The following is a 10,356-nucleotide window of genomic DNA, read 5'->3' as shown; positions in this document are numbered from 1 at the left end:
ATATAAGTATATATATATATATATATATATATATATATATATATATATATACTTATATATATATATACATATATATATATATATATATATATATATATATATATATATATATATGTACATGTATATATATATATATATATATATATATATATGTCTAAATATATATCTATATCTATATCAATCTGTCTATCTATATACATGTGTATATATATATATATATATATATATATATATATATATATATATATATATATATATATATATATATATATATATATATTGTGAAGTCCTGTGCGAGGGAGTTCTACCCTCCAAAGGACAACTTAACAGTCATAATTCTTTTAGTTTGTTTTTCTTTGTAAACGGCTTTGCTCTCAGGGGTTTCCTCGTCTATGTAACTTAAGAAGAGGCCTGGTCTATGTTACATAGACCTCCTTTGCCATTAACTTGTCAAGGCGCTTAATTCTCACCCCTTTCCCAGGTCAGCCACAAGAGATAAGCCAGATGTGAGAACAAAAGGTTCTCATAGACCGGGGCATCGTGCCACAAAGAAGAAGACCCCTGGTCATGATTGGCCAACACGCGGAAAAGGAAGGAGGGGTCACAAGATGTCATTGGCCCTCCAAACATGAAGACCGCCCCTGGAAGTCAAGATTACCCAATCAAGAGGAAAAGGGGATGGCCCACAAAAAAATTTCACTGCTGAGCCTAAGGCTGTGAGGGGAGAAGAAGTCAGTTCCAGTCCGGAGGCCATACCAGAAACAAGAAGTCCCAGGAGCCAGCCAGTGCCTGCGTCCCCCAGGAAAGGCTCTCCCCCTGAAACCTCCAAGAGGCTCGAACTCCGCCTGAGTCAAAGAAAATACTCAGGATGAAGAAAGGAACCATCTGCGTTGACGTCCCAAAGAACACCTGCTGTGCCGAAGTTTTTAAGAAGCTAAGTACTGACCCCTGTGCGAGGGAGAGAATTATAAAAGTGCCAAATTGTAGAGTTGCATTGATGGGAATTCCAAGGGAGTGAAGCTGGGGGATAATTGTGGGGAATAGTTCTCGTAATAATGTGACAACCTACTCGCACCCAACATCATTTTGTTTTTCTTGTTTTATGTTACAAGTTTTCTTATGTTCAAGTGACAACAGTTTCTTTTTTTTTGTATTAACATTGAAGTGCGAAGTGAGGGTTTTTCTTTTGTTGTCGGGGGCACATAGACAGATTGCCAACATTATTTTCTTTTGTTTTTATGTGATCACTCGTGTACTTTTCTTTTACCATAATTATTCATTTGACATTTATGTTCTGCAGTTTATTTTACTGAGTGATTTCGGAAAATAGAAATTAAGTGATACCTTCTTTCTTTTATTATTATTTTTGCATCTGAATGTATTTGGATTGCTAGAGAGAATTAAGCTTAGTTTTGTCTTTTCGTTTTTTTTTACTGTAGTCATTTCTTTTCTCCTTAAGAGTTTTACAATCATTTTCTTTTTTTTTTGTTTTGCTTAATTAAACTATTGTATTTCGATTATTACAACAGAATTTCTTTTGACCGTGATTTAGACTAAGGTTGAAACCAAATTGTTCCTACACGAATTAAAACTATTCCAACGAGGTGCAGCTCCAAAATAAATAAATGACCTCGGGTATTTTTGAACCGTTAATAATATTAACAGGTTCAGTCATATAAAAGAATTCTGAGTGTCGATTAGTCGCTCTGGATTGACACGAAGTCACTGTGTCAAGTGGAGAGTCCGATTGATACTTTCTTTAAAGATCGTAATCTGCACAATTACGTCACATCTTTAAAGTGGGGGCCTGTGTCCGGGAGATATATTTTTTTTTACTTAACTTTTGTTCATTTTCTTTTATGTTGGAATATAGTTTGTTTTAACTTTTGCTAATTGCTCCGGAAACAGTTTTTGTTTCGGAGTTTCTTCGGTTGGTCGGAAATCTGATTTCGAAATCAGTGTGGTGATCTTTGATCTCGGTTGTTATGCAACCTGATTTGTTGTGTTCTGTTGATTTCATAGTGTGAAATTGGCTGACCAGAAGTCTTGATTTTTTTTTTCTTTCTCTCTTTCTCTTATCAAGCAGCAGTAAGTACATTCAAGGTTCAAGGTTCAAGGTTCAAGGTTCAAGGTTCTATCGTTTCAGTCATGGGAGACGAAAATTCAGATAGAGTTTCTAGGTTCCTAGAGGAACCGAATGACTTTTTGTTAAGGCAACTCTTCCCAGCAGAGCTACTTGAAGTGAGCTCACGTGCAGATTATATCCAAAATGCAGGTAGAAAACAACAGATTCTAGAGGCCTTAGAGAGAGAATTTAATAGGCGTCAGGAAGAGCGTGAGTTGGAGATAGCAATTGAAGATAGGGACGAAGATCACTCCATAACTCGAGAACACTCTGTTATGGGAGGAGCAGCAGCAGTGCCAATGTTACCATCAGCCATGTCATCAAGCCAGACTGCCTACCGAACTTCAAGTCCAGCTGAAGTTGAACCTCATGAAGTAGTTCAGAGGTCAGAAGAGTCGTTGAGTACGAGAATGAAATTTAAAGCAGCTGAGCTCGAAATTGACTCACTGCGAGCTCAGTTGAGGAGACAAGGTCAGGATTCAAGACCCCCAAGGGCACAACCCATGGGAGGATTTTCAGAAAAAGATATGGCGGGACTCCTTCCATCCTATGATGAAAAGAATCCTGAAGGCTTCTTCCTGTCGTTTGAGAGAATACTGAAAAGTCACCAGATCCCAGAGGATGCCTGGGCTCGCCTGTTGCCCATAAAGTTAACCGGGAAAGCAGTGGATGCGTACAATGCGGTATCCGACCCTGTTGCGCACGATTATCGCCGGGTAAAGGCATGGATCTTGAAAGCTTTCGAACTTGTGCCTGAGGCTTATCGCCAGAAGTTCAGGAACTTGAGGAAAGGATCAGAAAACTATGCAGAATATTGGAGACAAATGAAGATTAGCCGTGACAGGTGGGTGGAGGCCTCTCTTGGAAATAACAAGACTTTCGACAGGATAATGGAGCTCATGGAATTAGAACAGTTTCTGCTAATGTTGCCACCAGCCACTCGGCAATATATCGAAGATCAACATAACACTGACCCTGATGAGGCTTCTATAATGGCAGATGAGTATACACTGAGGGAAAAGATCAGGGGCTCTTCTGGCTCAAGATGGTGCCCTCCTTCATTTTATTATTATTATTATTATTACTATCCAAGCTACAACCCTAATTGGAAAATCAAGATGCTATAAGCCCAGGGGCTCCAATAGGGAAAAATAGCCCAGTGAGGAAAGGAAATAAGGAAATAAATAACTGAAGAGAACAAATTAACAATAAATCATTCTAAAAAAAGTAATGTCAAAAGAGATATATCATATATAAACTATTAACAACGTCAACAACAAAAATGTCATATATAAACTATAAAAAGACTCATGTCCGTCTGGTCAACAAAAAAGCATTTGCTCCAACTTTGAACTTTTGAAGTTCTACTGATTCAACAACCCGATTAGGAAGATCATTCCACAACTTGGTAACAGCTGGAATAAAACTTCTAGAGTACTGCGTAGTATTGAGTCTTATGATGGAGAAGGCCTGGCTATTAGAATTAACTGCCTGCCTAGTATTACGAACAGGATAGAATTGTCCAGGGAGATCTGAATGTAAAGGATGGTCAGAGTTATGAAAAATCTTATGCAACATGCATAATGAACTAATTGATCGACGGTGCCAGAGATTAATATCTAGATCAGGAATAAGAAATTTAATAGACCGTAAGTTTCTGTCCAACAAATTAAGATGAGAATCAGCAGCTGAAGACCAGACAGGAGAACAATACTCAACACAAGGTAGAATAAAAGAATTAAAACACTTCTTCAGAATAGATTGATCACCGAATATCTTAAAAGACTTTCTCAATAAGCCAATTTTTTGTGCAATTGAAGAAGACACAGACCTTATATGTTTCTCAAAATTAAATTTGCTGTCAAGAATCACGCCTAAAATTTTGAAAGAGTCATACAAATTTAAAGAAACATTATCAATACTGAGATCCGGATGTTGAGGAGCCACCGTCCTTGACCTACTTACAATCATACTTTGAGTTTTGTTAGGATTCAACTTCATACCCCATAATTTGCACCATGCACTAATTTTAGCTAAATCTCTATTAAGGGATTCACCAACCCCAGATCTACATTCAGGGGATGGAATTGATGCAAAGAGAGTAGCATCATCTGCATATGCAACAAGCTTATTTTCTAGGCCAAACCACATGTCATGTGTATATAGTATGAAAAGTAATGGGCCAAGAACACTACCCTGTGGAACACCGGATATCACATTCCTATACTCACTACGGGGTAATTGGAGCCCCAGGGGGCCGGCACCATCGTATCTTCCATCAGAGAAAGGAGTACGCGGAAACCCTACACATGGCAGTGCTAATAACACTGGAAGTAAGAACAATGGAGCCTACCCTTCGGCTCCCCAAGTAAGACAGTGTTCCTATTGTCACAAACTCGGACATGATGTTAGCTGCTGCTGGCTCAAAGGAAATTATGGACCAGGGGGAAAGAAGTTCTCTAATCAAAATCACAAGAGGGACGACCAAGCACTTAATGTTAATGAGGTTATGAGAAGACAGACATCATGCCAAGGGATGATGAAGAAGAGAGACATGGCCATAAGGCAAGGACAGGAAGCCTTCATTCATGCAGGATCTGTGTCTCTGCAGGACCAAGGTACCAAGCCTGTACAGATAAGGATTATGCGTGATACTGGAGCTGAGCAGACTGTCTTGCACAGAGCAGTCTTACCCTTCGATGAATCGTCCGCCTTGGGAGAAACTGTCATGGTTCGCTACATTAAGGGAAGAGAGGAATTGCCCTTATATGCAGTGACTTTAAGCTCTTCTTTTATTTCCGGTACATTTCCAGTTGCTTTGGTGGATGAGGAACCCATGCAAGGGGTACAGTTATTGTTAGGAAATGACATAGCTGGACAACGATGTTGCACAGCATCATGTCAAATTCATGCTGACAAGAATGAAGGGGAGGTGAAGATTGAACAAAATGAATATCCAGCATGTGCTATTACCCGTGCTAGTACCACTCAACAGAAAAAGGACAGAGATAATGTTCCTACCGGAGCGCTTGTGGGTACTTTTCCCCAAATGCTCAGGGGAGTGGTGCAGCCTGGTTTATTATGTTCAGAATACTCGAGGGAGTCGCTCATTGAGGCTCAGAAACAAGACTCAGAACTTGCAAGGATAAGGGATGAAGCTGGATCCCTGAGCGAACTCGAGGCTGAACCCTCTGGTTACTATTTAAATGATGATGTCCTAATGCACAAATGGCGGCCTAAGAAAGTGCCTGCTGATGCTGAATGGACCATTCTATATCAGGTGGTAGTGCCACCACAGTACCGAGAGGAGATTTTAAGGTTGGCTCATGAACAACCAATGGGAGGACATTTAGGAGTACGCAAAACGCGTGAGAAAATTTCCCGGGAATTTTATTGGCCACATTTGAACAGAGGAGTTGCAGAATATTGCCGTAGTTGTCACTCGTGCCAAGTGATAGGTAAAAAGGATCCAAATCATCGAAAGGCACCATTGCAACCCATCCCAGTGGTTGAAGAACCCTTCTCCAAGATCATCATGGATATTGTCGGACCTCTGCCAAAGACAAAGAAGGGGCACACCCATTTGTTGACGCTAATGTGTGCGTCGACGCGCTTCCCTGAAGCGTACCCGTTGCGGACAGCGACGAGTCCCAATGTGTCGCGGGCTCTGGTACAGTTCGTGACCACATTCGGGTTACCAAAGGTTATTCAAACTGACAGAGGTAGTGTCTTCATGTCGAAAGTCTTTGAAGGCACCCTTAAGGAGTTAGGAGTGCAGCACATAATGTCCTCTGCTTATCACCCACAGTCTCAAGGTGCTTTGGAAAGGTTTCATGGCACGCTCAAAAATGCATTACGTGCATACTGTGAAGACCAGAAAACACGAGATTGGGACACAGGCGTGCCGTTCTTGTTGTTTGCTATCCGAGATTCATGGCAAGAATCTCTGGGGTTTTCCCCCTTCCAGCTGGTCTTTGGACATCAAGTGCGTGGACCTCTCAAACTTTTGAGGGAGATATGGACCCATGAGGAACAAAGTACCAATGTGCTAGACTATGTGGTGAAGTTCCGACAACGCTTGCACGAGGTCTGCCAATTGGCTCATGAAGAAATGAAGAAGTCTCAAGAAAAAATGAAAGCCTGGTATGACCAAGCAAACAGGACAGAAGCACGACAATTCCAAGTGGGAGATGATGTGCTCATCTTTCTACCTGTGCCTGGTAGTCCCTTAGCGGCCAAGTATCAGGGGCCATATAAGGTCGTGAAGAAGCTCAGCGAATTGGATTATGTGGTAGGGACACCGGACCGAAGAAAGGAACACCAGGTGTGTCACGTCAACATGATGAAACCATATGTTGTTCGAAATACCAGTGGTAATGCCACTGCCCAAAACCCATCACCAGTCACTGTGCCTGTTCATGTATCAGTAATAAGGAGGCAGGTACAGCAAACAGAAGAGGAGGAAGAACAGACCCCTCAAGGTGAAGAAGAGGAGGAAGAACAGGATACTCCTGGTGAAGAAGAGGAAAAAACCAGTTTCAAGGGCATGCCACTCGAAGCCCGACTTAAGAATTCGGAGGTTCTCAGAGACTTCAAGACCAAGGTCTCTCACCTAGCTCCCCAGCAGCAAGAGGATGTCCAAGCTTTAGTGGAAGAGTACGCAGTGCTGTTTCCTGATGTTCCCAGCCGGACAAATGTAATGGAACATGATGTGGACGTGGGAGATGCACGCCCAGTCCGTCAACACGCGTACAGAGTATCACCAAAGAAGAGAGAACTGCTTGGGAAAGAAATTGATTACATGCTCGAGCATGGGATTATTAGGAAGAGTTCCTCACAGTGGAGTTCACCGTGTGTGTTAGTGGAAAAGCCTGATGGTGGAGTCAGATTCTGTACTGACTATAGGAAGGTGAACAACGTCACAAAGCCAGATTCTTTTCCCTTGCCACGTATTGATGACTGCGTGGATACCATCGGGAATGCTAGATATATCACCAAGTGTGATTTGTTGAAGGGATATTGGTGTGTTCCGCTCACTGAGAGAGCCAAAAGGGTTTCAGCTTTTGTAACACCTCAAGGATTATTTGAATATAATGTGATGCCCTATGGGATGAGAAATGCTCCTGCGACATTCCAGCGGATGATCAACAGTCTGGTACAGGACATAGAAGGTGTTGTCGCATATATGGATGACATTGTTATCTACAGTGACTCTTGGAAAGAACACCTGAAGAGACTAAAAGCCCTTTTCCAGAGTTTAGCAGAGGCCAACTTGACAATCAACCTCTCCAAGTGTGACTTTGGACAGGCGACAGTCACCTACTTGGGTCATATAGTAGGTCGAGGATCTGTTCGCCCAGTACAGGCAAAGGTTGAGAGCATTCAACAATTTCCAGTCCCGCAAAGCCGCCGAGCATTGCGTCGGTTCTTGGGAATGACCGGCTATTACAGAAAGTTCTGTGAGAATTACTCTACCATTGCTTTGCCTCTCACTAATCTTCTCAAGAAGAATAACAAGTATGTTTGGTCTAACCATTGTCAAGACGCATTTGACTCCCTGAAGAGGTTGCTAAGTCTATCACCGGTGCTGAAAGCACCAGATTTTGACAGAGAATTTGAAGTAGCAGTAGATGCCAGTGATCATGGGGCTGGTGCAGTCTTATTGCAGGAAGATGATCAAAACATGAAACACACTGTGGCATACTTCTCTAAGAAATTTAACCGGCATGAAAAGAACTATGCCACTGTAGAAAAGGAGCTATTGGCTTTAGTACTTGCCGTAGAACATTTCTCTATTTACCTTCAATCTAATTCATTGCCCACTAACATCTTTACAGATCACAATCCCTTAACATTCTTGCATGCAATGAAAAACAAGAACCGCAGACTACTCAAATGGAGTCTACGGCTACAAGAAGTAAATTTGAACATTTTGCATATTCCAGGGACTCAGAACATTCTAGCAGACTGCCTTTCAAGGATGAATTAGAGTTAGGGCGTATGAAAGTAGTTTGGGAATAGTTATAACTGCCATTCGATTTTTTTTTTCCAGTTTTTTTTTTTTGTTTGTTAGTTGTAATTTCACCTTTTTCGTGAGAGCCAAGCTGTGAGTTCAGTTACAGATTAGATGGGAGACGATTTCCTTTTCATTGAGCAGGAAATCTTTTTTTTAAGGGGGGAAGTGTGAAGTCCTGTGCGAGGGAGTTCTACCCTCCAAAGGACAACTTAACAGTCATAATTCTTTTAGTTTGTTTTTCTTTGTAAACGGCTTTGCTCTCAGGGGTTTCCTCGTCTATGTAACTTAAGAAGAGGCCTGGTCTATGTTACATAGACCTCCTTTGCCATTAACTTGTCAAGGCGCTTAATTCTCACCCCTTTCCCAGGTCAGCCACAAGAGATAAGCCAGATGTGAGAACAAAAGGTTCTCATAGACCGGGGCATCGTGCCACAAAGAAGAAGACCCCTGGTCATGATTGGCCAACACGCGGAAAAGGAAGGAGGGGTCACAAGATGTCATTGGCCCTCCAAACATGAAGACCGCCCCTGGAAGTCAAGATTACCCAATCAAGAGGAAAAGGGGATGGCCCACAAAAAAATTTCACTGCTGAGCCTAAGGCTGTGAGGGGAGAAGAAGTCAGTTCCAGTCCGGAGGCCATACCAGAAACAAGAAGTCCCAGGAGCCAGCCAGTGCCTGCGTCCCCCAGGAAAGGCTCTCCCCCTGAAACCTCCAAGAGGCTCGAACTCCGCCTGAGTCAAAGAAAATACTCAGGACGAAGAAAGGAACCATCTGCGTTGACGTCCCAAAGAACACCTGCTGTGCCGAAGTTTTTAAGAAGCTAAGTACTGACCCCTGTGCGAGGGAGAGAATTATAAAAGTGCCAAATTGTAGAGTTGTATTGATGGGAATTCCAAGGGAGTGAAGCTGGGGGATAATTGTGGGGAATAGTTCTCGTAATAATGTGACAACCTACTCGCACCCAACATCATTTTGTTTTTCTTGTTTTATGTTACAAGTTTTCTTATGTTCAAGTGACAACAGTTTCTCTTTTTTTGTATTAACATTGAAGTGCGAAGTGAGGGTTTTTCTTTTGTTGTCGGGGGCACATAGACAGATTGCCAACATTATTTTCTTTTGTTTTTATGTGATCACTCGTGTACTTTTCTTTTACCATAATTATTCATTTGACATTTATGTTCTGCAGTTTATTTTACTGAGTGATTTCAGAAAATAGAAATTAAGTGATACCTTTTTTCTTTTATTATTATTTTTGCATCTGAATGTATTTGGATTGCTAGAGAGAATTAAGCTTAGTTTTGTCTTTTCGTTTTTTTTACTGTAGTCATTTCTTTTCTCCTTAAGAGTTTTACAATCATTTTTTTTTTTTTTTTTGCTTAATTAAACTATTGTATTTCGATTATTACAACAGAGTTTCTTTTGACCGTGATTTAGACTAAGGTTGAAACCAAATTGTTCCTACACGAATTAAAACTATTCCAACGAGGTGCAGCTCCAAAATAAATAAACGACCTCGGGTATTTTTGAACCGTTAATAATATTAACAGGTTCAGTCATATAAAAGAATTCTGAGTGTCGATTAGTCGCTCTGGATTGACACGAAGTCACTGTGTCAAGTGGAGACCCCGATTGATACTTTCTTTAAAGATCGTAATCTGCACAATTACGTCACAATATATATATATATATATATATATATATATATATATATATATATATATATATATATATATATATATATATATACATATATATATATATATACATATATATGTATATATATAAGTATATATATATACTTATATATATATGTATATATATATACATGTATATATATATATTTATATATATATATATATATATATATATAAATATATATGTCTAAATATATATCTATATCTATATCAATCTGTCTATCTATATACATATATATATATATATGTATATATAGTGTATGTATATGTATATATATATATATATATATATATATATATACATATGTATATATATACATATATATGTGTGTCCATGTATATATATATATATATATATATATATATATACATATATATAAATGTATACATATATATATATATATATATATATATATATATACATGGACACACATATATATGTATATATATATATATATATATATATATATATATATATACATATATATATATGTATATAGATAGACATATATATATATATA

This window comes from Palaemon carinicauda, chromosome 9 (genome assembly GCF_036898095.1).
Source record: "Palaemon carinicauda isolate YSFRI2023 chromosome 9, ASM3689809v2, whole genome shotgun sequence".
NCBI classification, from domain to species: Eukaryota; Metazoa; Arthropoda; class Malacostraca; order Decapoda; family Palaemonidae; genus Palaemon; species Palaemon carinicauda.
Note: the sequence above shows the minus strand (reverse complement) of the source record.